Source organism: Lissotriton vulgaris, chromosome 1_1, assembly GCF_964263255.1.
Source record: "Lissotriton vulgaris chromosome 1_1, aLisVul1.2, whole genome shotgun sequence".
Classification (NCBI taxonomy): domain Eukaryota; kingdom Metazoa; phylum Chordata; class Amphibia; order Caudata; family Salamandridae; genus Lissotriton; species Lissotriton vulgaris.
This window is the reverse complement of record NC_141685.1, coordinates 234588043-234615713: the sequence shown is the minus strand read 5'-3', so window position 1 is coordinate 234615713 and position 27671 is coordinate 234588043. Positions and strand designations below refer to the sequence as shown.

Below are 27671 nucleotides of genomic sequence, written 5' to 3'. Positions count from 1 at the left end.
GTTGGGCGAAAATGAGTAATTTTTGCTGGACTCTCATAATCTGGTGATTATTCTTGTATTAGACATGCAATAACTATCAAAAATGGTATCTCCCTTGGTTTCTCATTGGTGGGAAATTTAACTTCAAGATTAGGTAGGGTATGAGTCCAGATGAACACACCACAATATCACTCATATTCGAGTAGTAAACAGGCCAACCTGAACTGTAAAACATCCCATAAGTGGAGGTAAGGCATAAGTTAGGAGTGAACTGAACACTGTTATGGGCAATTGGACTTCAAATAAAGTGTGGAAGGCAGTGAGGTTACTTTTTTCATGTTATGCAGATTAAACACACAGGGGAATTAGCTCAAATGGTAGAGCGCTCGCTTAGCATGCGAGAGGTAGCGGGATCGATGCCCGCATTCTCCATTATAAAATTTGCATACATTTTATTTTTAACTTGTCATTGCCAAGGTCATTGCAGAGTAAGAACAGAAAAATCACAGATGGCTTTCAAATATGGTCTCATTATAACAACTAAAGTGGTTTAATCAAAAGGGTTCAGGTATTCTTTAGCATGTGAGAGGAATTTGAATTCTTATGCAATCTCAAAATGAAGTTCTCACAACTTCCGTTTTCATTTTCTCTTATTTTTTTTGACACTCTGTCCTCTGAAGGATGTATAAATCTGGCTTTCCTTGCAAAACAAGAGTAGAGGAATATCCAGGATTTGATTTTTTTCACAAAAAGGGATTGGTCTGCATACTGTCTTAAGGAGGGAGCCCGGCTAGCTCAGTCAGTAGAGCATGAGACTCTTAATCTCAGGGTCGTGGGTTCGAGCCCCACGTTGGGCGAAAACGAGTAATTTTTGCCTGAATATTGCATTGACTCTCATAATATGGAGATTAATCTTGCATTAGACCTGCAATAACTCCCAAAAATTGTCCAGGACTGGATTTCCTTCATAAAAAATGATTAGTCTGCATACCATCTTAGAGTGGGAGCCCGGCTAGCTCAGTCGGTAGAGCATGGGACTTTTAATCTCAGGGTCGTGGGTTCGAGCTCCACGTTGGGCGAAAATGTGTAATTTTTGCTCGACTCTCATAATCTGGTGATTATTCTTGCATTAGACATGCAATAACTATCAAAAATGGTATCTCCCTTGGTTTCTCATTGGTGGGAAATTTAACTTCAAGATTAGGTAGGGTATGAGTCTAGATGAACACACCACAATATCACTCATATTCGAGTAGTAAACAGGCCAAACTGAACTGTAAAACATCCCATAAGTGGAGGTAAGGCATAAGTTAGGAGTGAACTGAACACTGTTATGGGCAATTGGACTTCAAATACAGTGTGGAAGGCAGTGAGGTTACTTTTTTCATGTTATGCAGATTAAACACACAGGGGAATTAGCTCAAATGGTAGAGTGCTCGCTTAGCATGCGAGAGGTAGCGGGATCGATGCCCGCATTCTCCATTATAAAATTTGCATACATTTTATTTTTAACTTGTCATTGCCCATGGTCATTGCAGAGTAAGAACAGAAAAATCACAGATGGCTTTCAAATATGGTCTCATTATAACAACTAAAGTGGTTTAATCAAAAGGGTTCAGGTATTCTTTAGCATGTGAGAGGAATTTGAATTCTTATGCAATCTCAAAATGAAGTTCTCACAACTTCCGTTTTCATTTTCTCTTATTTTTTTTGACACTCTGTCCTCCGAAGGATGTATAAATCTGGCTTTCCTTGCAAAACAAGAGTAGAGGAATATCCAGGATTTGATTTTTTTCACAAAAAGGGATTGGTCTGCATACTGTCTTAAGGAGGGAGCCCGGCTAGCTCAGTCGGTAGAGCATGAGACTCTTAATCTCAGGGTCGTGGGTTAGAGCCCCACGTTGGGCGAAAATTAGTAATTTTTGCTGGACTCTCATAATCTGGTGATTATTCTTGCATTAGACATGCAATAACTATCAAAAATGGTATCTCCCTTGGTTTCTCATTGGTGGGAAATTTAACTTCAAGATTAGGTAGGGTATGAGTCCAGATGAACACACCACAATATCACTCATATTCGAGTAGTAAACAGGCCAACCTGAACTGTAAAACATCCCATAAGTGGAGGTAAGGCATAAGTTAGGAGTGAACTGAACACTGTTATGGGCAATTGGACTTCAAATAAAGTGTGGAAGGCAGTGAGGTTACTTTTTTCATGTTATGCAGATTAAACACACAGGGGAATTAGCTCAAATGGTAGAGCGCTCGCTTAGCATGCGAGAGGTAGCGGGATCGATGCCAGCATTCTCCATTATAAAATGTGCATACATTTTATTTTTAACTTGTCATTGCCAAGGTCATTGCAGAGTAAGAACAGAAAAATCACAGATGGCTTTCAAATATGGTCTCATTATAACAACTAAAGTGGTTTAATCAAAAGGGTTCAGGTATTCTTTAGCATGTGAGAGGAATTTGAATTCTTATGCAATCTCAAAATGAAGTTCTCACAACTTCCGTTTTCATTTTCTCTTATTTTTTTTGACACTCTGTCCTCTGAAGGATGTATAAATCTGGCTTTCCTTGCAAAACAAGAGTAGAGGAATATCCAGGATTTGATTTTTTTCACAAAAAGGGATTGGTCTGCATACTGTCTTAAGGAGGGAGCCCGGCTAGCTCAGTCAGTAGAGCATGAGACTCTTAATCTCAGGGTCGTGGGTTCGAGCCCCACGTTGGGCGAAAACGAGTAATTTTTGCCTGAATATTGCATTGACTCTCATAATATGGAGATTAATCTTGCATTAGACCTGCAATAACTCCCAAAAATTGTCCAGGACTGGATTTCCTTCATAAAAAATGATTAGTCTGCATACCATCTTAGAGTGGGAGCCCGGCTAGCTCAGTCGGTAGAGCATGAGACTTTTAATCTCAGGGTCGTGGGTTCGAGCTCCACGTTGGGCGAAAATGTGTAATTTTTGCTCGACTCTCATAATCTGGTGATTATTCTTGCATTAGACATGCAATAACTATCAAAAATGGTATCTCCCTTGGTTTCTCATTGGTGGGAAATTTAACTTCAAGATTAGGTAGAGTATGAGTCTAGATGAACACACCACAATATCACTCATATTCGAGTAGTAAACAGGCCAACCTGAACTGTAAAACATCCCATAAGTGGAGGTAAGGCATAAGTTAGGAGTGAACTGAACACTGTTATGGCCAATTGGACTTCAAATACAGTGTGGAAGGCAGTGAGGTTACTTTTTTCATGTTATGCAGATTAAACACACAGGGGAATTAGCTCAAATGGTAGAGTGCTCGCTTAGCATGCGAGAGGTAGCGGGATCGATGCCCACATTCTCCATTATAAAATTTGCATACATTTTATTTTTAACTTGTCATTGCCCATGGTCATTGCAGAGTAAGAACAGAAAAATCACAGATGGCTTTCAAATATGGTCTCATTATAACAACTAAAGTGGTTTAATCAAAAGGGTTCAGGTATTCTTTAGCATGTGAGAGGAATTTGAATTCTTATGCAATCTCAAAATGAAGTTCTCACAACTTCCGTTTTCATTTTCTCTTATTTTTTTTGACACTCTGTCCTCTGAAGGATGTATAAATCTGGCTTTCCTTGCAAAACAAGAGTAGAGGAATATCCAGGATTTGATTTTTTTCACAAAAAGGGATTGGTCTGCATACTGTCTTAAGGAGGGAGCCCGGCTAGCTGAGTCGGTAGAGCATGAGACTCTTAATCTCAGGGTCGTGGGTTCGAGCCCCACGTTGGGCGAAAACAAGTAATTTTTTCCTGAATATTGCATTGACTCTCATAATCTGGAGATTAATCTTGCATTAGACCTGCAATAACTCCCAAAAATTGTCCAGGAATGGATTTCCTTCATAAAAAATGATTAGTCTGCATACCATCTTGAAGTGGGAGCCCGGCTAGCTCAGTCGGTAGAGCATGAGACTCTTAATCTCAGGGTCGTGGGTTCGAGCCCCACGTTGGGCGAAAATGAGTAATTTTTGCTGGACTCTCATAATCTGGTGATTATTCTTGCATTAGACATGCAATAACTATCAAAAATGGTATCTCCCTTGGTTTCTCATTGGTGGGAAATTTAACTTCAAGATTAGGTAGGGTATGAGTCTAGATGAACACACCACAATATCACTCATATTCGAGTAGTAAACAGGCCAACCTGAACTGTAAAACATCCCATAAGTGGAGGTAAGGCATAAGTTAGGAGTGAACTGAACACTGTTATGGGCAATTGGACTGCAAATAAAGTGTGGAAGGCAGTGAGGTTACTTTTTTCATGTTATGCAGATTAAACACACAGGGGAATTAGCTCAAATGGTAGAGTGCTCGCTTAGCATGCGAGAGGTAGCGGGATCGATGCCCGCATTCTCCATTATAAAATTTGCATACATTTTATTTTTAACTTGTCATTGCCCATGGTCATTGCAGAGTAAGAACAGAAAAATCACAGATGGCTTTCAAATATGGTCTCAATATAACAACTAAAGTGGTTTAATCAAAAGGGTTCAGGTATTCTTTAGCATGTGAGAGGAATTTGAATTCTTCTGCAATCTCAAAGCGAAGTTCTCACAACTTCCATTTTCATTTTCTCTTATTTTTTTTGACACTCTGTCCTCTGAAGGATGTATAAATCTGGCTTTCCTTGCAAAACAAGAGTAGAGGAATATCCAGGATTTGATTTTTTTCACAAAAAGGGATTGGTCTGCATACTGTCTTAAGGAGGGAGCCCGGCTAGCTCAGTCGGTAGAGCATGAGACTCTTAATCTCAGGGTAGAGCCCCACGTTGGGCGAAAACGAGTAATTTTTGCCTGAATATTGCATTGACTCTCATAATATGGAGATTATTCTTGCATTAGACCTGCAATAACTCCCAAAAATTGTCCAGGAATGGATTTCCTTCATAAAAAATGATTAGTCTGCATACCATCTTGAAGTGGGAGCCCGGCTAGCTCAGTCGGTAGAGCATGAGACTCTTAATCTCAGGGTCGTGGGTTCGAGCCCCACGTTGGGCGAAAATGAGTAATTTTTGCTGGACTCTCATAATCTGGTGATTATTCTTGCATTAGACATGCAATAACTATCAAAAATGGTATCTCCCTTGGTTTCTCATTGGTGGGAAATTTAACTTCAAGATTAGGTAGGGTATGAGTCCAGATGAACACACCACAATATCACTCATATTCGAGTAGTAAACAGGCCAACCTGAACTGTAAAACATCCCATAAGTGGAGGTAAGGCATAAGTTAGGAGTGAACTGAACACTGTTATGGGCAATTGGACTTCAAATAAAGTGTGGAAGGCAGTGAGGTTACTTTTTTCATGTTATGCAGATTAAACACACAGGGGAATTAGCTCAAATGGTAGAGCGCTTGCTTAGCATGCGAGAGGTAGCGGGATCGATGCCCGCATTCTTCATTATAAAATTTGCATACATTTTAGTTTTTACTTGTCATTGCCAAGGTCATTGCAGAGTAAGAACAGAAAAATCACAGATTGCTTTCAAATATGGTCTCATTATAACAAGTAAAGTGGTTTAATCAAAAGGGTTCAGGTATTCTTTAGCATGTGAGAGGAATTTGAATTCTTATGCAATCTCAAAATGAAGTTCTCACAACTTCCGTTTTCATTTTCTCTTATTTTTTTTGACACTCTGTCCTCTGAAGGATGTATAAATCTGGCTTTTCTTGCAAAACAAGAGTAGAGGAATATCCAGGATTTGATTTTTTTCACAAAAAAGGATTGGTCTGCATACTGTCTTAAGGAGGGAGCCCGGCTCGCTCAGTCGGTAGAGCATGAGACTCTTAATCTCAGGGTCGTGGGTTAGAGCCCCACGTTGGGCGAAAACGAGTAATTTTTTCCTGAATATTGCATTGACTCTCATAATATGGAGATTAATCTTGCATTAGACCTGAAATAACTCCCAAAAATTGTCCAGGAATGGATTTCCGTCATGAAAAATGATTAGTCTGCATACCATCTTGAAGTGGGAGCCCGGCTAGCTCAGTCGGTAGAGCATGAGACTCTTAATCTCAGGGTCGTGGGTTCGAGCCCCACGTTGGGCGAAAATGAGTAATTTTTGCTGGACTCTCATAATCTGGTGATTATTCTTGCATTAGACATGCAATAACTATCAAAAATGGTATCTCCCTTGGTTTCTCATTGGTGGGAAATTTAACTTCAAGATTAGGTAGGGTATGAGTCTAGATGAACACACCACAATATCACTCATATTCGAGTAGTAAACAGGCCAACCTGAACTGTAAAACATCCCATAAGTGGAGGTAAGGCATAAGTTAGGAGTGAACTGAACACTGTTATGGGCAATTGGACTGCAGATAAAGTGTGGAAGGCAGTGAGGTTACTTTTTTCATGTTATGCAGATTAAACACACAGGGGAATTAGCTCAAATGGTAGAGTGCTCGCTTAGCATGCGAGAGGTAGCGGGATCGATGCCCGCATTCTCCATTATAAAATTTGCATACATTTTATTTTTAACTTGTCATTGCCCATGGTCATTGCAGAGTAAGAACAGAAAAATCACAGATTGCTTTCAAATATGGTCTCATTATAACAAGTAAAGTGGTTTAATCAAAAGGGTGCAGGTATTCTTTAGCATGTGAGAGGAATTTGAATTCTTATGCAATCTCAAAATGAAGTTCTCACAACTTCCGTTTTCATTTTCTCTTATTTTGTTTGACACTCTGTCCTCTGAAGGATGTATAAATCTGGCTTTTCTTGCAAAACAAGAGTAGAGGAATATCCAGGATTTGATTTTTTTCACAAAAAGGGATTGGTCTGCATACTGTCTTAAGGAGGGAGCCCGGCTCGCTCAGTCGGTAGAGCATGAGACTCTTAATCTCAGGGTCGTGAGTTCGAGCCCCACGTTGGGCGAAAACGAGTAATTTTTTCCTGAATATTGCATTGACTCTCATAATATGGAGATTAATCTTGCATTAGACCTGCAATAACTCCCAAAAATTGTCCAGGAATGGATTTCCTTCATAAAAAATGATTAGTCTGCATACCATCTTGAAGTGGGAGCCCGGCTAGCTCAGTCGGTAGAGCATGAGACTCTTAATCTTAGGGTCGTGGGTTTGAGCCCCACGTTGGGCGAAAATGAGTAATTTTTGCTGGACTCTCATAATCTGGTGATTATTCTTGCATTAGACATGCAATAACTATCAAAAATGGTATCTCCCTTGGTTTCTCATTGGTGGGAAATTTAACTTCAAGATTAGGTAGGGTATGAGTCTAGATGAACACACCACAATATCACTCATATTCGAGTAGTAAACAGGCCAACCTGAACTGTAAAACATCCCATAAGTGGAGGTAAGGCATAAGTTAGGAGTGAACTGAACACTGTTATGGGCAATTGGACTGCAAATAAAGTGTGGAAGGCAGTGAGGTTACTTTTTTCATGTTATGCAGATTAAACACTCAGGGGAATTAGCTCAAATGGTAGAGCGCTCGCTTAGCATGCAAGAGGTAGCGGGGTTGATGCCCGCATTCTCCATTATAAAATTTGCATACATTTTATTTTTAACTTGTCATTGCCCATGGTCATTGCAGAGTAAGAACAGAAAAATCACAGATGGCTTTCAAATATGGTCTCATTATAACAACTAAAGTGGTTTAATCAAAAGGGTTCAGGTATTCTTTAGCATGTGAGAGGAATTTGAATTCTTATGCAATCTCAAAATGAAGTTCTCACAACTTCCGTTTTCATTTTCTCTTATTTTTTTTTGACACTCTGTCCTCTGAAGGATGTATAAATCAGGCTTTCCTTGCAAAACAAGAGTAGAGGAATATCCAGGATTTGATTTTCTTCACAAAAAGGGATTGGTCTGCATACTGTCTTAAGGAGGGAGCCCGGCTAGCTCAGTCGGTAGAGCATGAGACTCTTAATCTCAGGGTTGTGGGTTCGAGCTCCACGTTGGGTGAAAACGAGTAATTTTTGCCTGAATATTGCATTGACTCTCATAATATGGAGATTATTCTTGCATTAGACCTGCAATAACTCCCAAAAATTGTCCAGGAATGGATTTCCTTCATAAAAAATGATTAGTCTGCATATCATCTTGCAGTGGGAGCCCGGCTAGCTCAGTCGGTAGAGCATGAGACTCTTAATCTCAGGGTCGTGGGTTTGAGCCCCACGTTGGGCGAAAATGAGTAATTTTTGCTGGACTCTCATAATCTGGTGATTATTCTTGCATTAGACATGCAATAACTATCAAAAATGGTATCTCCCTTGGTTTCTCATTGGTGGGAAATTTAACTTCAAGATTAGGTAGGGTATGAGTCCAGATGAACACACCACAATATCACTCATATTCGAGTAGTAAACAGGCCAACCTGAACTGTAAAACATCCCATAAGTGGAGGTAAGGCATAAGTTAGGAGTGAACTGAACACTGTTATGGGCAATTGGACTTCAAATAAAGTGTGGAAGGCAGTGAGGTTACTTTTTTCAAGTTATGCAGATTAAACACACAGGGGAATTAGCTCAAATGGTAGAGCGCTTGCTTAGCATGCGAGAGGTAGCGGGATCGATGCCCGCATTCTTCATTATAAAATTTGCATACATTTTAGTTTTTACTTGTCATTGCCAAGGTCATTGCAGAGTAAGAACAGAAAAATCACAGATTGCTTTCAAATATGGTCTCATTATAACAAGTAAAGTGGTTTAATCAAAAGGGTTCAGGTATTCTTTAGCATGTGAGAGGAATTTGAATTCTTATGCAATCTCAAAATGAAGTTCTCACAACTTCCGTTTTCATTTTCTCTTATTTTTTTTGACACTCTGTCCTCTGAAGGATGTATAAATCTGGCTTTTCTTGCAAAACAAGAGTAGAGGAATATCCAGGATTTGATTTTTTTCACAAAAAAGGATTGGTCTGCATACTGTCTTAAGGAGGGAGCCCGGCTCGCTCAGTCGGTAGAGCATGAGACTCTTAATCTCAGGGTCGTGGGTTAGAGCCCCACGTTGGGCGAAAACGAGTAATTTTTTCCTGAATATTGCATTGACTCTCATAATATGGAGATTAATCTTGCATTAGACCTGAAATAACTCCCAAAAATTGTCCAGGAATGGATTTCCGTCATGAAAAATGATTAGTCTGCATACCATCTTGAAGTGGGAGCCCGGCTAGCTCAGTCGGTAGAGCATGAGACTCTTAATCTCAGGGTCGTGGGTTCGAGCCCCACGTTGGGCGAAAATGAGTAATTTTTGCTGGACTCTCATAATCTGGTGATTATTCTTGCATTAGACATGCAATAACTATCAAAAATGGTATCTCCCTTGGTTTCTCATTGGTGGGAAATTTAACTTCAAGATTAGGTAGGGTATGAGTCTAGATGAACACACCACAATATCACTCATATTCGAGTAGTAAACAGGCCAACCTGAACTGTAAAACATCCCATAAGTGGAGGTAAGGCATAAGTTAGGAGTGAACTGAACACTGTTATGGGCAATTGGACTGCAGATAAAGTGTGGAAGGCAGTGAGGTTACTTTTTTCATGTTATGCAGATTAAACACACAGGGGAATTAGCTCAAATGGTAGAGTGCTCGCTTAGCATGCGAGAGGTAGCGGGATCGATGCCCGCATTCTCCATTATAAAATTTGCATACATTTTATTTTTAACTTGTCATTGCCCATGGTCATTGCAGAGTAAGAACAGAAAAATCACAGATTGCTTTCAAATATGGTCTCATTATAACAAGTAAAGTGGTTTAATCAAAAGGGTGCAGGTATTCTTTAGCATGTGAGAGGAATTTGAATTCTTATGCAATCTCAAAATGAAGTTCTCACAACTTCCGTTTTCATTTTCTCTTATTTTGTTTGACACTCTGTCCTCTGAAGGATGTATAAATCTGGCTTTTCTTGCAAAACAAGAGTAGAGGAATATCCAGGATTTGATTTTTTTCACAAAAAGGGATTGGTCTGCATACTGTCTTAAGGAGGGAGCCCGGCTCGCTCAGTCGGTAGAGCATGAGACTCTTAATCTCAGGGTCGTGAGTTCGAGCCCCACGTTGGGCGAAAACGAGTAATTTTTTCCTGAATATTGCATTGACTCTCATAATATGGAGATTAATCTTGCATTAGACCTGCAATAACTCCCAAAAATTGTCCAGGAATGGATTTCCTTCATAAAAAATGATTAGTCTGCATACCATCTTGAAGTGGGAGCCCGGCTAGCTCAGTCGGTAGAGCATGAGACTCTTAATCTTAGGGTCGTGGGTTTGAGCCCCACGTTGGGCGAAAATGAGTAATTTTTGCTGGACTCTCATAATCTGGTGATTATTCTTGCATTAGACATGCAATAACTATCAAAAATGGTATCTCCCTTGGTTTCTCATTGGTGGGAAATTTAACTTCAAGATTAGGTAGGGTATGAGTCTAGATGAACACACCACAATATCACTCATATTCGAGTAGTAAACAGGCCAACCTGAACTGTAAAACATCCCATAAGTGGAGGTAAGGCATAAGTTAGGAGTGAACTGAACACTGTTATGGGCAATTGGACTGCAAATAAAGTGTGGAAGGCAGTGAGGTTACTTTTTTCATGTTATGCAGATTAAACACTCAGGGGAATTAGCTCAAATGGTAGAGCGCTCGCTTAGCATGCAAGAGGTAGCGGGGTTGATGCCCGCATTCTCCATTATAAAATTTGCATACATTTTATTTTTAACTTGTCATTGCCCATGGTCATTGCAGAGTAAGAACAGAAAAATCACAGATGGCTTTCAAATATGGTCTCATTATAACAACTAAAGTGGTTTAATCAAAAGGGTTCAGGTATTCTTTAGCATGTGAGAGGAATTTGAATTCTTATGCAATCTCAAAATGAAGTTCTCACAACTTCCGTTTTCATTTTCTCTTATTTTTTTTTGACACTCTGTCCTCTGAAGGATGTATAAATCAGGCTTTCCTTGCAAAACAAGAGTAGAGGAATATCCAGGATTTGATTTTCTTCACAAAAAGGGATTGGTCTGCATACTGTCTTAAGGAGGGAGCCCGGCTAGCTCAGTCGGTAGAGCATGAGACTCTTAATCTCAGGGTCGTGGGTTCGAGCCCCACGTTGGGCGAAAACGAGTAATTTTTGCCTGAATATTGCATTGACTCTCATAATATGGAGATTAATCTTGCATTAGACCTGCAATAACTCCCAAAAATTGTCCAGGAATGGATTTCCTTCATAAAAAATGATTAGTCTGCATACCATCTTGAAGTGGGAGCCCGGCTAGCTCAGTCGGTAGAGCATGAGACTCTTAATCTCAGGGTCGTGGGTTTGAGCCCCACGTTGGGCGAAAATGAGTAATTTTTGCTGGACTCTCATAATCTGGTGATTATTCTTGCATTAGACATGCAATAACTATCAAAAATGGTATCTCCCTTGGTTTCTCATTGGTGGGAAATTTAACTTCAAGATTAGGTAGGGTATGAGTCTAGATGAACACACCACAATATCACTCATATTCGAGTAGTAAACAGGCCAACCTGAACTGTAAAACATCCCATAAGTGGAGGTAAGGCATAAGTTAGGAGTGAACTGAACACTGTTATGGGCAATTGGACTGCAAATAAAGTGCGGAAGGCAGTGAGGTTACTTTTTTCATGTTATGCAGATTAAACACTCAGGGGAATTAGCTCAAATGGTAGAGCGCTCGCTTAGCATGCGAGAGGTAGCGAGGTTGATGCCCGCATTCCCCATTATAAAATTTGCATACATTTTATTTTTAACTTGTCATTGCCCATGGTCATTGCAGAGTAAGAACAGAAAAATCACAGATGGCTTTCAAATATGGTCTCATTATAACAACTAAAGTGGTTTAATCAAAAGGGTTCAGGTATTCTTTAGCATGTGAGAGGAATTTGAATTCTTATGCAATCTCAAAATGAAGTTCTCACAACTTCCGTTTTCATTTTCTCTTATTTTTTTTTGACACTCTGTCCTCTGAAGGATGTATAAATCAGGCCTTCCTTGCAAAACAAGAGTAGAGGAATATCCAGGATATGATTTTCTTCACAAAAAGGGATTGGTCTGCATACTGTCTTAAGGAGGGAGCCCGGCTAGCTCAGTCGGTAGAGCATGAGACTCTTAATCTCAGGGTCGTGGGTTCGAGCCCCACGTTGGGCGAAAACGAGTAATTTTTGCCTGAATATTGCATTGACTCTCATAATATGGAGATTAATCTTGCATTAGACCTGCAATAACTCCCAAAAATTGTCCAGGAATGGATTTCCTTCATAAAAAATGATTAGTCTGCATACCATCTTGAAGTGGGAGCCCGGCTAGCTCAGTCGGTAGAGCATGAGACTCTTAATCTCAGGGTCGTGGGTTTGAGCCCCACGTTGGGCGAAAATGAGTAATTTTTGCTGGACTCTCATAATCTGGTGATTATTCTTGCATTAGACATGCAATAACTATCAAAAATGGTATCTCCCTTGGTTTCTCATTGGTGGGAAATTTAACTTCAAGATTAGGTAGGGTATGAGTCTAGATGAACACACCACAATATCACTCATATTCGAGTAGTAAACAGGCCAACCTGAACTGTAAAACATCCCATAAGTGGAGGTAAGGCATAAGTTAGGAGTGAACTGAACACTGTTATGGGCAATTGGACTGCAAATAAAGTGTGGAAGGCAGTGAGGTTACTTTTTTCATGTTATGCAGATTAAACACTCAGGGGAATTAGCTCAAATGGTAGAGCGCTCGCTTAGCATGCGAGAGGTAGCGGGGTTGATGCCCGCATTCTCCATTATAAAATTTGCATACATTTTATTTTTAACTTGTCATTGCCCATGGTCATTGCAGAGTAAGAACAGAAAAATCACAGATGGCTTTCAAATATGGTCTCATTATAACAACTAAAGTGGTTTAATCAAAAGGGTTCAGGTATTCTTTAGCATGTTTAGAGGAATTTGAATTCTTATGCAATCTCAAAATGAAGTTCTCACAACTTCCGTTTTCATTTTCTCTTATTTTTTTTTTGACACTCTGTCCTCTGAAGGATGTATAAATCAGGCTTTCCTTGCAAAACAAGAGTAGAGGAATATCCAGGATTTGATTTTCTTCACAAAAAGGGATTGGTCTGCATACTGTCTTAAGGAGGGAGCCCGGCTAGCTCAGTCGGTAGAGCATGAGACTCTTAATCTCAGGGTCGTGGGTTCGAGCCCCACGTTGGGCGAAAACGAGTAATTTTTGCCTGAATATTGCATTGACTCTCATAATATGGAGATTAATCTTGCATTAGACCTGCAATAACTCCCAAAAATTGTCCAGGAATGGATTTCCTTCATAAAAAATGATTAGTCTGCATACCATCTTGAAGTGGGAGCCCGGCTAGCTCAGTCGGTAGAGCATGAGACTCTTAATCTCAGGGTCGTGGGTTTGAGCCCCACGTTGGGCGAAAATGAGTAATTTTTGCTGGACTCTCATAATCTGGTGATTATTCTTGCATTAGACATGCAATAACTATCAAAAATGGTATCTCCCTTGGTTTCTCATTGGTGGGAAATTTAACTTCAAGATTAGGTAGGGTATGAGTCTAGATGAACACACCACAATATCACTCATATTCGAGTAGTAAACAGGCCAACCTGAACTGTAAAACATCCCATAAGTGGAGGTAAGGCATAAGTTAGGAGTGAACTGAACACTGTTATGGGCAATTGAACTGCAAATAAAGTGTGGAAGGCAGTGAGGTTACTTTTTTCATGTTATGTAGATTAAACACACAGGGGAATTAGCTCAAATGGTAGAGCGCTCGCTTAGCATGCGAGAGGTAGCGGGGTAGATGCCCGCATTCTCCATTATAAAATTTGCATACATTTTATTTTTAACTTGTCATTGCCTATGGTCATTGCAGAGTAAGAACAGAAAAATCACAGATGGCTTTCAAATATGGTCTCATTATAACAACTAAAGTGGTTTAATCAAAAGGGTTCAGGTATTCTTTAGCATGTGAGAGGAATTTGAATTCTTATGCAATCTCAAAATGAAGTTCTCACAACTTCCGTTTTCATTTTCTCTTATTTTTTTTGACACTCTGTCCTCTGAAGGATGTATAAATCAGGCTTTCCTTGCAAAACAAGAGTAGAGGAATATCCAGGATTTGATTTTCTTCACAAAAAGGGATTGGTCTGCATACTGTCTTAAGGAGGGAGCCCCGCTAGCTCAGTCGGTAGAGCATGAGACTATTAATCTCAGGGTCGTGGGTTCGAGCCCCACGTTGGGCGAAAACGAGTAATTTTTGCCTGAATATTGCATTGACTCTCATAATATGGAGATTAATCTTGCATTAGACCTGCAATAACTCCCAAAAATTGTCCAGGAATGGATTTCCTTCATAAAAAATGAATAGTCTGCATACCATCTTGAAGTGGGAGCCCGGCTAGCTCATTCGGTAGAGCATGAGACTCTTAATCTCAGGGTCGTGGGTTCGAGCCCCACGTTGGGCGAAAATGAGTAATTTTTGCTGGACTCTCATAATCTGGTGATTATTCTTGCATTAGACATGCAATAACTATCAAAAATGGTATCTCCCCTGGTTTCTCATTGGTGGGAAATTTAACTTCAAGATTAGGTAGGGTATGAGTCTAGATGAACACACCACAATATCACTCATATTCGAGTAGTAAACAGGCCAACCTGAACTGTAAAACATCCCATAAGTGGAGGTAAGGCATAAGTTAGGAGTGAACTGAACACTGTTATGGGCAATTGGACTGCAAATAAAGTGTGGAAGGCAGTGAGGTTACTTTTTTCATGTTATGCAGAATAAACACACAGGGGAATTAGCTCAAATGGTAGAGTGCTCGCTTAGCATGCGAGAGGTAGCGGGATCGATGCCCGCATTCTCCATTATAAAATTTGCATACATTTTATTTTTAACTTGTCATTGCCCATGGTCATTGCAGAGTAAGAACAGAAAAATCACAGATGGCTTTCAAATATGGTCTCAATATAACAACTAAAGTGGTTTAATTAAAAGGGTTCAGGTATTCTTTAGCATGTGAGAGGAATTTGAATTCTTATGCAATCTCAAAATGAAGTTCTCACAACTTCCATTTTCATTTTCTCTTATTTTTTTTGACACTCTGTCCTCTGAAGGATGTATAAATCTGGCTTTCCTTGCAAAACAAGAGTAGAGGAATATCCAGGATTTGATTTTTTTCACAAAAAGGGATTGGTCTGCATACTGTCTTAAGGATGGAGCCCGGCTAGCTCAGTCGGTAGAGCATGAGACTCTTAATCTCAGGGTCGTCGGTTCGAGCCCCACGTTGGGCGAAAACGAGTAATTTTTGCCTGAATATTGCATTGACTCTCATAATATGGAGATTAATCTTGCATTAGACCTTCAATAACTCCCAAAAATTGTCCAGGAATGGATTTCCTTCATAAAAAATGATTAGTCTGCATACCATCTTGAAGCGGGAGCCCGGCTAGCTCAGTCGGTAGAGCATGAGACTCTTAATCTCAGGGTCGTGGGTTCGAGCCCCATGTTGGGCGAAAATGAGTAATTTTTGCTGGATTCTCATAATCTGGTGATTATTCTTGCATTAGACATGCAATAACTATCAAAAATGGTATCTCCCTTGGTTTCTCATTGGTGGGAAATTTAACTTCAAGATTAGGTAGAGTATGAGTCTAGATGAACACACCACAATATCACTCATAATCGAGTAGTAAACAGGCCAACCTGAACTGTAAAACATCCCATAAGTGGAGGTAAGGCATAAGTTAGGAGTGAACTGAACACTGTTATGGGCAATTGGACTTCAAATAAAGTGTGGAAGGCAGTGAGGTTACTTTTTTCATGTTATGCAGATTAAATGCAAAGGGGAATTAGCTCAAATGGTAGAGCGCTCGCTTAGCATGCGAGAGGTAGCGGGATCGATGCCCGCATTCCCCATTATAAAATTTGCATACATTTTATTTTTAACTTGTCATTGCCCATGGTCATTGCAGAGTAAGAACAGAAAAATCACAGATGGCTTTCAAATATGGTCTCATTATAACAACTAAAGTGGTTTAATCAAAAGGGTTCAGGTATTCTTTAGCATGTGAGAGGAATTTGAATTCTTATGCAATCTCAAAATGAAGTTCTCACAACTTCCATTTTCATTTTCTCTTATTTTTTTTGACACTCTGTCCTCTGAAGGATGTATAAATCTGGCTTTCCTTGCAAAACAAGAGTAGAGGAATATCCAGGATTTGATTTTTTTCACAAAAAGGGATTGGTCTGCATACTGTCTTAAGGAGGGAGCCCGGCTAGCTCAGTCGGTAGAGCATGAGACTCTTAATCTCAGGGTCGTGGGTTCGAGCCCCACGTTGGGCGAAAATGAGTAATTTTTGCCTGGATATTGCATTGACTCTCATAATATGGAGATTAATCTTGCATTAGACCTGCAATAACTCCCAAAAATTGTCCAGGAATGGATTTCCTTCATAAAAAATGATTAGTCTGCATACCATCTTGAAGTGGGAGCCCGGCTAGCTCAGTCGGTAGAGCATGAGACTCTTAATCTCAGGGTCGTGGGTTCGAGCCCCACGTTGGGCGAAAATGAGTAATTTTTGCTGGACTCTCATAATCTGGTGATTATTCTTGCATTAGACATGCAATAACTATCAAAAATGGTATCTCCCTTGGTTTCTCATTGGTGGGAAATTTAACTTCAAGATTAGGTAGAGTATGAGTCTAGATGAACACACCACAATATCACTCATAATCGAGTAGTAAACAGGCCAACCTGAACTGTAAAACATCCCATAAGTGGAGGTAAGGCATAAGTTAGGAGTGAACTGAACACTGTTATGGGCAATTGGACTTCAAATAAAGTGTGGAAGGCCTGTGAGGTTACTTTTTTCATGTTATGCAGATTAAACACACAGGGGAATTAGCTCAAATGGTAGAGCGCTCGCTTAGCATGCGAGAGGTAGCGGGATCGATGCCCGCATTCTCCATTATAAAATTTGCATACATTTTATTTTTAACTTGTCATTGCCAAGGTCATTGCAGAGTAAGAACAGAAAAATCACAGATTGCTTTCAAATATGGTCTCATTATAACAACTAAAGTGGTTTAATCAAAAGGGTTCAGGTATTCTTTAGCATGTGAGAGGAATTTGAATTCTTATGCAATCTCAAAATGAAGTTCTCACAACTTCCGTTTTCATTTTCTCTTATTTTTTTTGACACTCTGTCCTCTGAAGGATGTATAAATCTGGCTTTTCTTGCAAAACAAGAGTAGAGGAATATCCAGGATTTGATTTTTTTCTCAAAAAGGGATTGGTCTGCATACTGTCTTAAGGAGGGAGCCCGGCTCGCTCAGTCGGTAGAGCATGAGACTCTTAATCTCAGGGTCGTGGGTTAGAGCCCCATGTTGGGCGAAAACGAGTAATTTTTTCCTGAATATTGCATTGACTCTCATAATATGGAGATTAATCTTGCATTAGACCTGCAATAACTCCCAAAAATTGTCCAGGAATGGATTTCCTTCATAAAAAATGATTAGTCTGCATACCATCTTGCAGTGGGAGCCCGGCTAGCTCAGTCGGTAGAGCATGAGACTCTTAATCTCAGGGTCGTGGGTTTGAGCCCCACGTTGGGCGAAAATGAGTAATTTTTGCTGGACTCTCATAATCTGGTGATTATTCTTGCATTAGACATGCAATAACTATCAAAAATGGTATCTCCCTTGGTTTCTCATTGGTGGGAAATTTAACTTCAAGATTAGGTAGGGTATGAGTCTAGATGAACACACCACAATATCACTCATATTCGAGTAGTAAACAGGCCAACCTGAACTGTAAAACATCCCATAAGTGGAGGTAAGGCATAAGTTAGGAGTGAACTGAACACTGTTTTGGGCAATTGGACTGCAAATAAAGTGTGGAAGGCAGTGAGGTTACTTTTTTCATGTTAGGCAGATTTAACACACAGGGGAATTAGCTCAAATGGTAGAGCGCTCGCTTAGCATGCGAGAGGTAGCGGGATCGATGTCCGCATTCTCCATTATAAAATTTGCATACATTTTATTTTTAACTTGTCATTGCCCATGGTCATTGCAGAGTAAGAACAGAAAAATCACAGATGGCTTTCAAATATGGTCTCATTATAACAACTAAAGTGGTTTAATCAAAAGGGTTCAGGTATTCTTTAGCATGTGAGAGGAATTTGAATTCTTATGCAATCTCAAAATGAAGTTCTCACAACTTCCATTTTCATTTTCTCTTATTTTTTTTGACACTCTGTCCTCTGAAGGATGTATAAATCTGGCTTTCCTTGCAAAACAAGAGTAGAGGAATATCCAGGATTTGATTTTTTTCACAAAAAGGGATTGGTCTGCATACTGTCTTAAGGAGGGAGCCCGGCTAGCTCAGTCGGTAGAGCATGAGACTCTTAATCTCAGGGTTGTGGGTTCGAGCTCCACGTTGGGTGAAAACGAGTAATTTTTGCCTGAATATTGCATTGACTCTCATAATATGGAGATTATTCTTGCATTAGACCTGCAATAACTCCCAAAAATTGTCCAGGAATGGATTTCCTTCATAAAAAATGATTAGTCTGCATATCATCTTGCAGTGGGAGCCCGGCTAGCTCAGTCGGTAGAGCATGAGACTCTTAATCTCAGGGTCGTGGGTTTGAGCCCCACGTTGGGCGAAAATGAGTAATTTTTGCTGGACTCTCATAATCTGGTGATTATTCTTGCATTAGACATGCAATAACTATCAAAAATGGTATCTCCCTTGGTTTCTCATTGGTGGGAAATTTAACTTCAAGATTAGGTAGGGTATGAGTCTAGATGAACACACCACAATATCACTCATATTCGAGTAGTAAACAGGCCAACCTGAACTGTAAAACATCCCATAAGTGGAGGTAAGGCATAAGTTAGGAGTGAACTGAACACTGTTTTGGGCAATTGGACTGCAAATAAAGTGTGGAAGGCAGTGAGGTTACTTTTTTCATGTTATGCAGATTAAACACACAGGGGAATTAGCTCAAATGGTAGAGTGCTCGCTTAGCATGCGAGAGGTAGCGGGATCGATGCCCGCATTCTCCATTATAAAATTTGCATACATTTTATTTTTAACTTGTCATTGCCCATGGTCATTGCAGAGTAAGAACAGAAAAATCACAGATGGCTTTCAAATATGGTCTCAATATAACAACTAAAGTGGTTTAATCAAAAGGGTTCAGGTATTCTTTAGCATGTGAGAGGAATTTGAATTCTTATGCAATCTCAAAATGAAGTTCTCACAACTTCCGTTTTCATTTTCTCTTATTTTTTTTGACACTCTGTCCTCTGAAGGATGTATAAATCTGGCTTTTCTTGCAAAACAAGAGTAGAGGAATATCCAGGATTTGATTTTTTTCACAAAAAGGGATTGGTCTGCATACTGTCTTAAGGAGGGAGCCCGGCTCGCTCAGTCGGTAGAGCATGAGACTCTTAATCTCAGGGTCGTGGGTTAGAGCCCCATGTTGGGCGAAAACAAGTAATTTTTTCCTGAATATTGCATTGACTCTCATAATATGGAGATTAATCTTGCATTAGACCTGCAATAACTCCCAAAAATTGTCCAGGAATGGATTTCCTTCATAAAAAATGATTAGTCTGCATACCATCTTGCAGTGGGAGCCCGGCTAGCTCAGTCGGTAGAGCATGAGACTCTTAATCTCAGGGTCGTGGGTTTGAGCCCCACGTTGGGCGAAAATGAGTAATTTTTGCTGGACTCTCATAATCTGGTGATTATTCTTGCATTAGACATGCAATAACTATCAAAAATGGTATCTCCCTTGGTTTCTCATTGGTGGGAAATTTAACTTCAAGATTAGGTAGGGTATGAGTCTAGATGAACACACCACAATATCACTCATATTCGAGTAGTAAACAGGCCAACCTGAACTGTAAAACATCCCATAAGTGGAGGTAAGGCATAAGTTAGGAGTGAACTGAACACTGTTTTGGGCAATTGGACTGCAAATAAAGTGTGGAAGGCAGTGAGGTTACTTTTTTCATGTTATGCAGATTAAACACACAGGGGAATTAGCTCAAATGGTAGAGTGCTCGCTTAGCATGCGAGAGGTAGCGGGATCGATGCCTGCATTCTCCATTATAAAATTTGCATACATTTTATTTTTAACTTGTCATTGCCCATGGTCATTGCAGAGTAAGAACAGAAAAATCACAGATGGCTTTCAAATATGGTCTCAATATAACAACTAAAGTGGTTTAATCAAAAGGGTTCAGGTATTCTTTAGCATGTGAGAGGAATTTGAATTCTTATGCAATCTCAAAATGAAGTTCTCACAACTTCCATTTTCATTTTCTCTTATTTCTTTTGACACTCTGTCCTCTGAAGGATGTATAAATCTGGCTTTCCTTGCAAAACAAGAGTAGAGGAATATCCAGGATTTGATTTTTTTCACAAAAAGGGATTGGTCTGCATACTGTCTTAAGGAGGGAGCCCGGCTAGCTCAGTCGGTAGAGCATGAGACTCTTAATCTCAGGGTTGTGGGTTCGAGCCCCACGTTGAGCGAAAACGAGTAATTTTTGCCTGAATATTGCATTGACTCTCATAATATGGAGATTAATCTTGCATTAGACCTGCAATAACTCCCAAAAATTGTCCAGGAATGGATTTCCTTCATAAAAAATGATTAGTCTGCATACCATCTTGAAGTGGGAGCCCGGCTAGCTCAGTCGGTAGAGCATGAGACTCTTAATCTCAGGGTCGTGGGTTCGAGCCCCACGTTGGGCGAAAATGAGTAATTTTTGCTGGACTCTCATAATCTGGTGATTATTCTTGCATTAGACATGCAATAACTATCAAAAATGGTATCTCCCTTGGTTTCTCATTGGTGGGAAATTTAACTTCAAGATTAGGTAGAGTATGAGTCTAGATGAACACACCACAATATCACTCATAATCGAGTAGTAAACAGGCCAACCTGAACTGTAAAACATCCCATAAGTGGAGGTAAGGCATAAGTTAGGAGTGAACTGAACACTGTTATGGGCAATTGGACTTCAAATAAAGTGTGGAAGGCAGTGAGGTTACTTTTTTCATGTTAGGCAGATTTAACACACAGGGGAATTAGCTCAAATGGTAGAGCGCTCGCTTAGCATGCGAGAGGTAGCGGGATCGATGCCCGCATTCTCCATTATAAAATTTGCATAATTTTATTTTTAACTTGTCATTGCCCATGGTCATTGCAGCGTAAGAACAGAAAAATCACAGATGGCTTTCAAATATGGTCTCATTATAACAACTAAAGTGGTTTAATCAAAAGGGTTCAGGTATTCTTTAGCATGTGAGAGGAATTTGAATTCTTATGCAATCTCAAAATGAAGTTCTCACAACTTCCATTTTCATTTTCTCTTATTTTTTTTGACACTCTGTCCTCTGAAGGATGTATAAATCTGGCTTTCCTTGCAAAACAAGAGTAGAGGAATATCCAGGATTTGATTTTTTTCACAAAAAGGGATTGGTCTGCATACTGTCTTAAGGAGGGAGCCCGGCTAGCTCAGTCGGTAGAGCATGAGACTCTTAATCTCAGGGTTGTGGGTTTGAGCTCCACGTTGGGCGAAAACAAGTAATTTTTGCCTGAATATTGCATTGACTCTCATAATATGGAGATTATTCTTGCATTAGACCTGCAATAACTCCCAAAAATTGTCCAGGAATGGATTTCCTTCATAAAAAATGATTAGTCTGCATACCATCTTGAAGTGGGAGCCCGGCTAGCTCAGTCGGTAGAGCATGAGACTCTTAATCTCAGGGTCGTGGGTTTGAGCCCCACGTTGGGCGAAAATGAGTAATTTTTGCTGGACTCTCATAATCTGGTGATTATTCTTGCATTAGACATGCAATAACTATCAAAAATGGTATCTCCCTTGGTTTCTCATTGGTGGGAAATTTAACTTCAAGATTAGGTAGGGTATGAGTCCAGATGAACACACCACAATATCACTCATATTCGAGTAGTAAACAGGCCAACCTGAACTGTAAAACATCCCATAAGTGGAGGTAAGGCATAAGTTAGGAGTGAACTGAACACTGTTATGGGCAATTGGACTTCAAATAAAGTGTGGAAGGCAGTGAGGTTACTTTTTTCATGTTATGCAGATTAAACACACAGGGGAATTAGCTCAAATGGTAGAGCGCTCGCTTAGCATGCGAGAGGTAGCGGGATCGATGCCCGCATTCTCCATTATAAAATTTGCATACATTTTATTTTTAACTTGTCATTGCCAAGGTCATTGCAGAGTAAGAACAGAAAAATCACAGATTGCTTTCAAATATGGTCTCATTATAACAACTAAAGTGGTTTAATCAAAAGGGTTCAGGTATTCTTTAGCATGTGAGAGGAATTTGAATTCTTATGCAATCTCAAAATGAAGTTCTCACAACTTCCGTTTTCATTTTCTCTTATTTTTTTTGACACTCTGTCCTCTGAAGGATGTATAAATCTGGCTTTTCTTGCAAAACAAGAGTAGAGGAATATCCAGGATTTGATTTTTTTCACAAAAAGGGATTGGTCTGCATACTGTCTTAAGGAGGGAGCCCGGCTCGCTCAGTCGGTAGAGCATGAGACTCTTAATCTCAGGGTCGTGGGTTAGAGCCCCATGTTGGGCGAAAACGAGTAATTTTTTCCTGAATATTGCATTGACTCTCATAATATGGAGATTAATCTTGCATTAGACCTGCAATAACTACCAAAAATTGCCCAGGAATGGATTTCCGTCATAAAAAATGATTAGTCTGCATACCATCTTGAAGTGGGAGCCCGGCTAGCTCAGTCGGTAGCGCATGAGACTCTTAATCTCAGGGTCGTGGGTTTGAGCCCCACGTTGGGCGAAAATGAGTAATTTTTGCTGGACTCTCATAATCTGGTGATTATTCTTGCATTAGACATGCAATAACTATCAAAAATGGTATCTCCCTTGGTTTCTCATTGGTGGGAAATTTAACTTCAAGATTAGGTAGGGTATGAGTCTAGATGAACACACCACAATATCACTCATATTCGAGTAGTAAACAGGCCAACCTGAACTGTAAAACATCCCATAAGTGAGGTAAGGCATAAGTTAGGAGTGAACTGAACACTGTTATGGGCAATTGGACTGCAAATAAAGTGTGGAAGGCAGTGAGGTTACTTTTTTCATGTTATGCAGATTAAACACTCAGGGGAATTAGCTCAAATGGTAGAGCGCTCGCTTAGCATGCGAGAGGTAGCGGGGTTGATGCCCGCATTCTCCATTATAAAATTTGCATACATTTTATTTTTAACTTGTCATTGCCCATGGTCATTGCAGAGTAAGAACAGAAAAATCACAGATGGCTTTCAAATATGGTCTCATTATAACAACTAAAGTGGTTTAATCAAAAGGGTTCAGGTATTCTTTAGCATGTGAGAGGAATTTGAATTCTTATGCAATCTCAAAATGAAGTTCTCACAACTTCCGTTTTCATTTTCTCCTATTTTTTTTTGACACTCTGTCCTCTGAAGGATGTATAAATCAGGCTTTCCTTGCAAAACAAGAGTAGAGGAATATCCAGGATTTGATTTTCTTCACAAAAAGGGATTGGTCTGCATACTGTCTTAAGGAGGGAGCCCGGCTAGCTCAGTCGGTAGAGCATGAGACTCTTAATCTCAGGGTCGTGAGTTCGAGCCCCACGTTGGGCGAAAACGAGTAATTTTTGCCTGAATATTGCATTGACTCTCATAATATGGAGATTAATCTTGCATTAGACCTGCAATAACTCCCAAAAATTGTCCAGGAATGGATTTCCTTCATAAAAAATGATTAGTCTGCATACCATCTTGCAGTGGGAGCCCGGCTAGCTCAGTCGGTAGAGCATGAGACACTTAATCTCAGGGTCGTGGGTTTGAGCCCCACGTTGGGCGAAAATGAGTAATTTTTGCTGGACTCTCATAATCTGGTGATTATTCTTGCATTAGACATGCAATAACTATCAAAAATGGTATCTCCCTTGGTTTCTCATTGGTGGGAAATTTAACTTCAAGATTAGGTAGGGTATGAGTCTAGATGAACACACCACAATATCACTCATATTCGAGTAGTAAACAGGCCAACCTGAACTGTAAAACATCCCATAAGTGGAGGTAAGGCATAAGTTAGGAGTGAACTGAACACTGTTTTGGGCAATTGGACTGCAAATAAAGTGTGGAAGGCAGTGAGGTTACTTTTTTCATGTTATGCAGATTAAACACACAGGGGAATTAGCTCAAATGGTAGAGTGCTCGCTTAGCATGCGAGAGGTAGCGGGATCGATGCCCGCATTCTCCATTATAAAATTTGCATACATTTTATTTTTAACTTGTCATTGCCCATGGTCATTGCAGAGTAAGAACAGAAAAATCACAGATGGCTTTCAAATATGGTCTCAATATAACAACTAAAGTGGTTTAATCAAAAGGGTTCAGGTATTCTTTAGCATGTGAGAGGAATTTGAATTCTTATGCAATCTCAAAATGAAGTTCTCACAACTTCCATTTTCATTTTCTCTTATTTCTTTTGACACTCTGTCCTCTGAAGGATGTATAAATCTGGCTTTCCTTGCAAAACAAGAGTAGAGGAATATCCAGGATTTGATTTTTTTCACAAAAAGGGATTGGTCTGCATACTGTCTTAAGGAGGGAGCCCGGCTAGCTCAGTCGGTAGAGCATGAGACTCTTAATCTCAGGGTCGTGGGTTCGAGCCCCACGTTGGGCGAAAACGAGTAATTTTTGCCTGAATATTGCATTGACTCTCATAATATGGAGATTAATCTTGCATTAGACCTGCAATAACTCCCAAAAATTGTCCAGGAATGGATTTCCTTCATAAAAAATGATTAGTCTGCATACCATCTTGAAGTGGGAGCCCGGCTAGCTCAGTCGGTAGAGCATGAGACTCTTAATCTCAGGGTCGTGGGTTCGAGCCCCACGTTGGGCGAAAATGAGTAATTTTTGCTGGACTCTCATAATCTGGTGATTATTCTTGCATTAGACATGCAATAACTATCAAAAATGGTATCTCCCTTGGTTTCTCATTGGTGGGAAATTTAACTTCAAGATTAGGTAGAGTATGAGTCTAGATGAACACACCACAATATCACTCATAATCGAGTAGTAAACAGGCCAACCTGAACTGTAAAACATCCCATAAGTGGAGGTAAGGCATAAGTTAGGAGTGAACTGAACACTGTTATGGGCAATTGGACTTCAAATAAAGTGTGGAAGGCAGTGAGGTTACTTTTTTCATGTTAGGCAGATTAAACACACAGGGGAATTAGCTCAAATGGTAGAGCGCTCGCTTAGCATGCGAGAGGTAGCGGGATCGATGCCCGCATTCTCCATTATAAAATTTGCATACATTTTATTTTTAACTTGTCATTGCCCATGGTCATTGCAGAGTAAGAACAGAAAAATCACAGATGGCTTTCAAATATGGTCTCATTATAACAACTAAAGTGGTTTAATCAAAAGGGTTCAGGTATTCTTTAGCATGTGAGAGGAATTTGAATTCTTATGCAATCTCAAAATGAAGTTCTCACAACTTCCATTTTCATTTTCTCTTATTTTTTTTGACACTCTGTCCTCTGAAGGATGTATAAATCTGGCTTTCCTTGCAAAACAAGAGTAGAGGAATATCCAGGATTTGATTTTTTTCACAAAAAGGGATTGGTCTGCATACTGTCTTAAGGAGGGAGCCCGGCTAGCTCAGTCGGTAGAGCATGAGACTCTTAATCTCAGGGTTGTGGGTTCGAGCTCCACGTTGGGCAAAAACGAGTAATTTTTGCCTGAATATTGCATTGACTCTCATAATATGGAGATTATTCTTGCATTAGACCTGCAATAACTCCCAAAAATTGTCCAGGAATGGATTTCCTTCATAAAAAATGATTAGTCTGCATACCATCTTGAAGTGGGAGCCCGGCTAGCTCAGTCGGTAGAGCATGAGACTCTTAATCTCAGGGTCGTGGGTTTGAGCCCCACGTTGGGCGAAAATGAGTAATTTTTGCTGGACTCTCATAATCTGGTGATTATTCTTGCATTAGACATGCAATAACTATCAAAAATGGTATCTCCCTTGGTTTCTCATTGGTGGGAAATTTAACTTCAAGATTAGGTAGGGTATGAGTCCAGATGAACACACCACAATATCACTCATATTCGAGTAGTAAACAGGCCAACCTGAACTGTAAAACATCCCATAAGTGGAGGTAAGGCATAAGTTAGGAGTGAACTGAACACTGTTATGGGCAATTGGACTTCAAATAAAGTGTGGAAGGCAGTGAGGTTACTTTTTTCATGTTATGCAGATTAAACACACAGGGGAATTAGCTCAAATGGTAGAGCGCTCGCTTAGCATGCGAGAGGTAGCGGGATCGATGCCCGCATTCTCCATTATAAAATTTGCATACATTTTATTTTTAACTTGTCATTGCCAAGGTCATTGCAGAGTAAGAACAGAAAAATCACAGATTGCTTTCAAATATGGTCTCATTATAACAACTAAAGTGGTTTAATCAAAAGGGTTCAGGTATTCTTTAGCATGTGAGAGGAATTTGAATTCTTATGCAATCTCAAAATGAAGTTCTCACAACTTCCGTTTTCATTTTCTCTTATTTTTTTTGACACTCTGTCCTCTGAAGGATGTATAAATCTGGCTTTTCTTGCAAAACAAGAGTAGAGGAATATCCAGGATTTGATTTTTTTCACAAAAAGGGATTGGTCTGCATACTGTCTTAAGGAGGGAGCCCGGCTCGCTCAGTCGGTAGAGCATGAGACTCTTAATCTCAGGGTCGTGGGTTAGAGCCCCATGTTGGGCGAAAACGAGTAATTTTTTCCTGAATATTGCATTGACTCTCATAATATGGAGATTAATCTTGCATTAGACCTGCAATAACTCCCAAAAATTGTCCAGGAATGGATTTCCGTCATAAAAAATGATTAGTCTGCATACCATCTTGAAGTGGGAGCCCGGCTAGCTCAGTCGGTAGAGCATGAGACTCTTAATCTCAGGGTCGTGGGTTTGAGCCCCACGTTGGGCGAAAATGAGTAATTTTTGCTGGACTCTCATAATCTGGTGATTATTCTTGCATTAGACATGCAATAACTATCAAAAATGGTATCTCCCTTGGTTTCTCATTGGTGGGAAATTTAACTTCAAGATTAGGTAGGGTATGAGTCTAGATGAACACACCACAATATCACTCATATTCGAGTAGTAAACAGGCCAACCTGAACTGTAAAACATCCCATAAGTGGAGGTAAGGCATAAGTTAGGAGTGAACTGAACACTGTTATGGGCAATTGGACTGCAAATAAAGTGTGGAAGGCAGTGAGGTTACTTTTTTCATGTTATGCAGATTAAACACTCAGGGGAATTAGCTCAAATGGTAGAGCGCTCGCTTAGCATGCGAGAGGTAGCGGGGTTGACGCCCGCATTCTCCATTATAAAATTTGCATACATTTTATTTTTAACTTGTCATTGCCCATGGTCATTGCAGAGTAAGAACAGAAAAATCACAGATGGCTTTCAAATATGGTCTCATTATAACAACTAAAGTGGTTTAATCGAAAGGGTTCAGGTATTCTTTAGCATGTGAGAGGAATTTG

At 39.9% G+C, this 27671-nt stretch overlaps 8 non-coding genes across 8 annotated transcripts; all 8 read left to right on the top strand.

The window, feature by feature from the left end:
* The first annotated feature begins 338 nt into the window (after positions 1-338).
* On the top strand, positions 339-411 carry TRNAA-AGC (transfer RNA alanine (anticodon AGC)). Its single transcript has one exon. It is a non-coding gene; the product is annotated as a tRNA-Ala (tRNA).
* Positions 412-14199: 13788 nt separating this feature from the next.
* Positions 14200-14272, top strand: TRNAN-AUU (transfer RNA asparagine (anticodon AUU)). The gene has a single exon. It is a non-coding gene; the product is annotated as a tRNA-Asn (tRNA).
* A 1603-nt stretch (positions 14273-15875) lies between these two features.
* On the top strand, positions 15876-15948 carry TRNAA-AGC (transfer RNA alanine (anticodon AGC)). Its single transcript has one exon. It is a non-coding gene; the product is annotated as a tRNA-Ala (tRNA).
* A 979-nt stretch (positions 15949-16927) lies between these two features.
* On the top strand, positions 16928-17000 carry TRNAA-AGC (transfer RNA alanine (anticodon AGC)). The gene has a single exon. It is a non-coding gene; the product is annotated as a tRNA-Ala (tRNA).
* A 4130-nt stretch (positions 17001-21130) lies between these two features.
* On the top strand, positions 21131-21203 carry TRNAA-AGC (transfer RNA alanine (anticodon AGC)). The gene has a single exon. It is a non-coding gene; the product is annotated as a tRNA-Ala (tRNA).
* Positions 21204-22180: 977 nt separating this feature from the next.
* Positions 22181-22253, top strand: TRNAA-AGC (transfer RNA alanine (anticodon AGC)). Its single transcript has one exon. It is a non-coding gene; the product is annotated as a tRNA-Ala (tRNA).
* A 3079-nt stretch (positions 22254-25332) lies between these two features.
* Positions 25333-25405, top strand: TRNAA-AGC (transfer RNA alanine (anticodon AGC)). Its single transcript has one exon. It is a non-coding gene; the product is annotated as a tRNA-Ala (tRNA).
* Positions 25406-26383: 978 nt separating this feature from the next.
* Positions 26384-26456, top strand: TRNAA-AGC (transfer RNA alanine (anticodon AGC)). Its single transcript has one exon. It is a non-coding gene; the product is annotated as a tRNA-Ala (tRNA).
* Positions 26457-27671: the final 1215 nt, after the last annotated feature.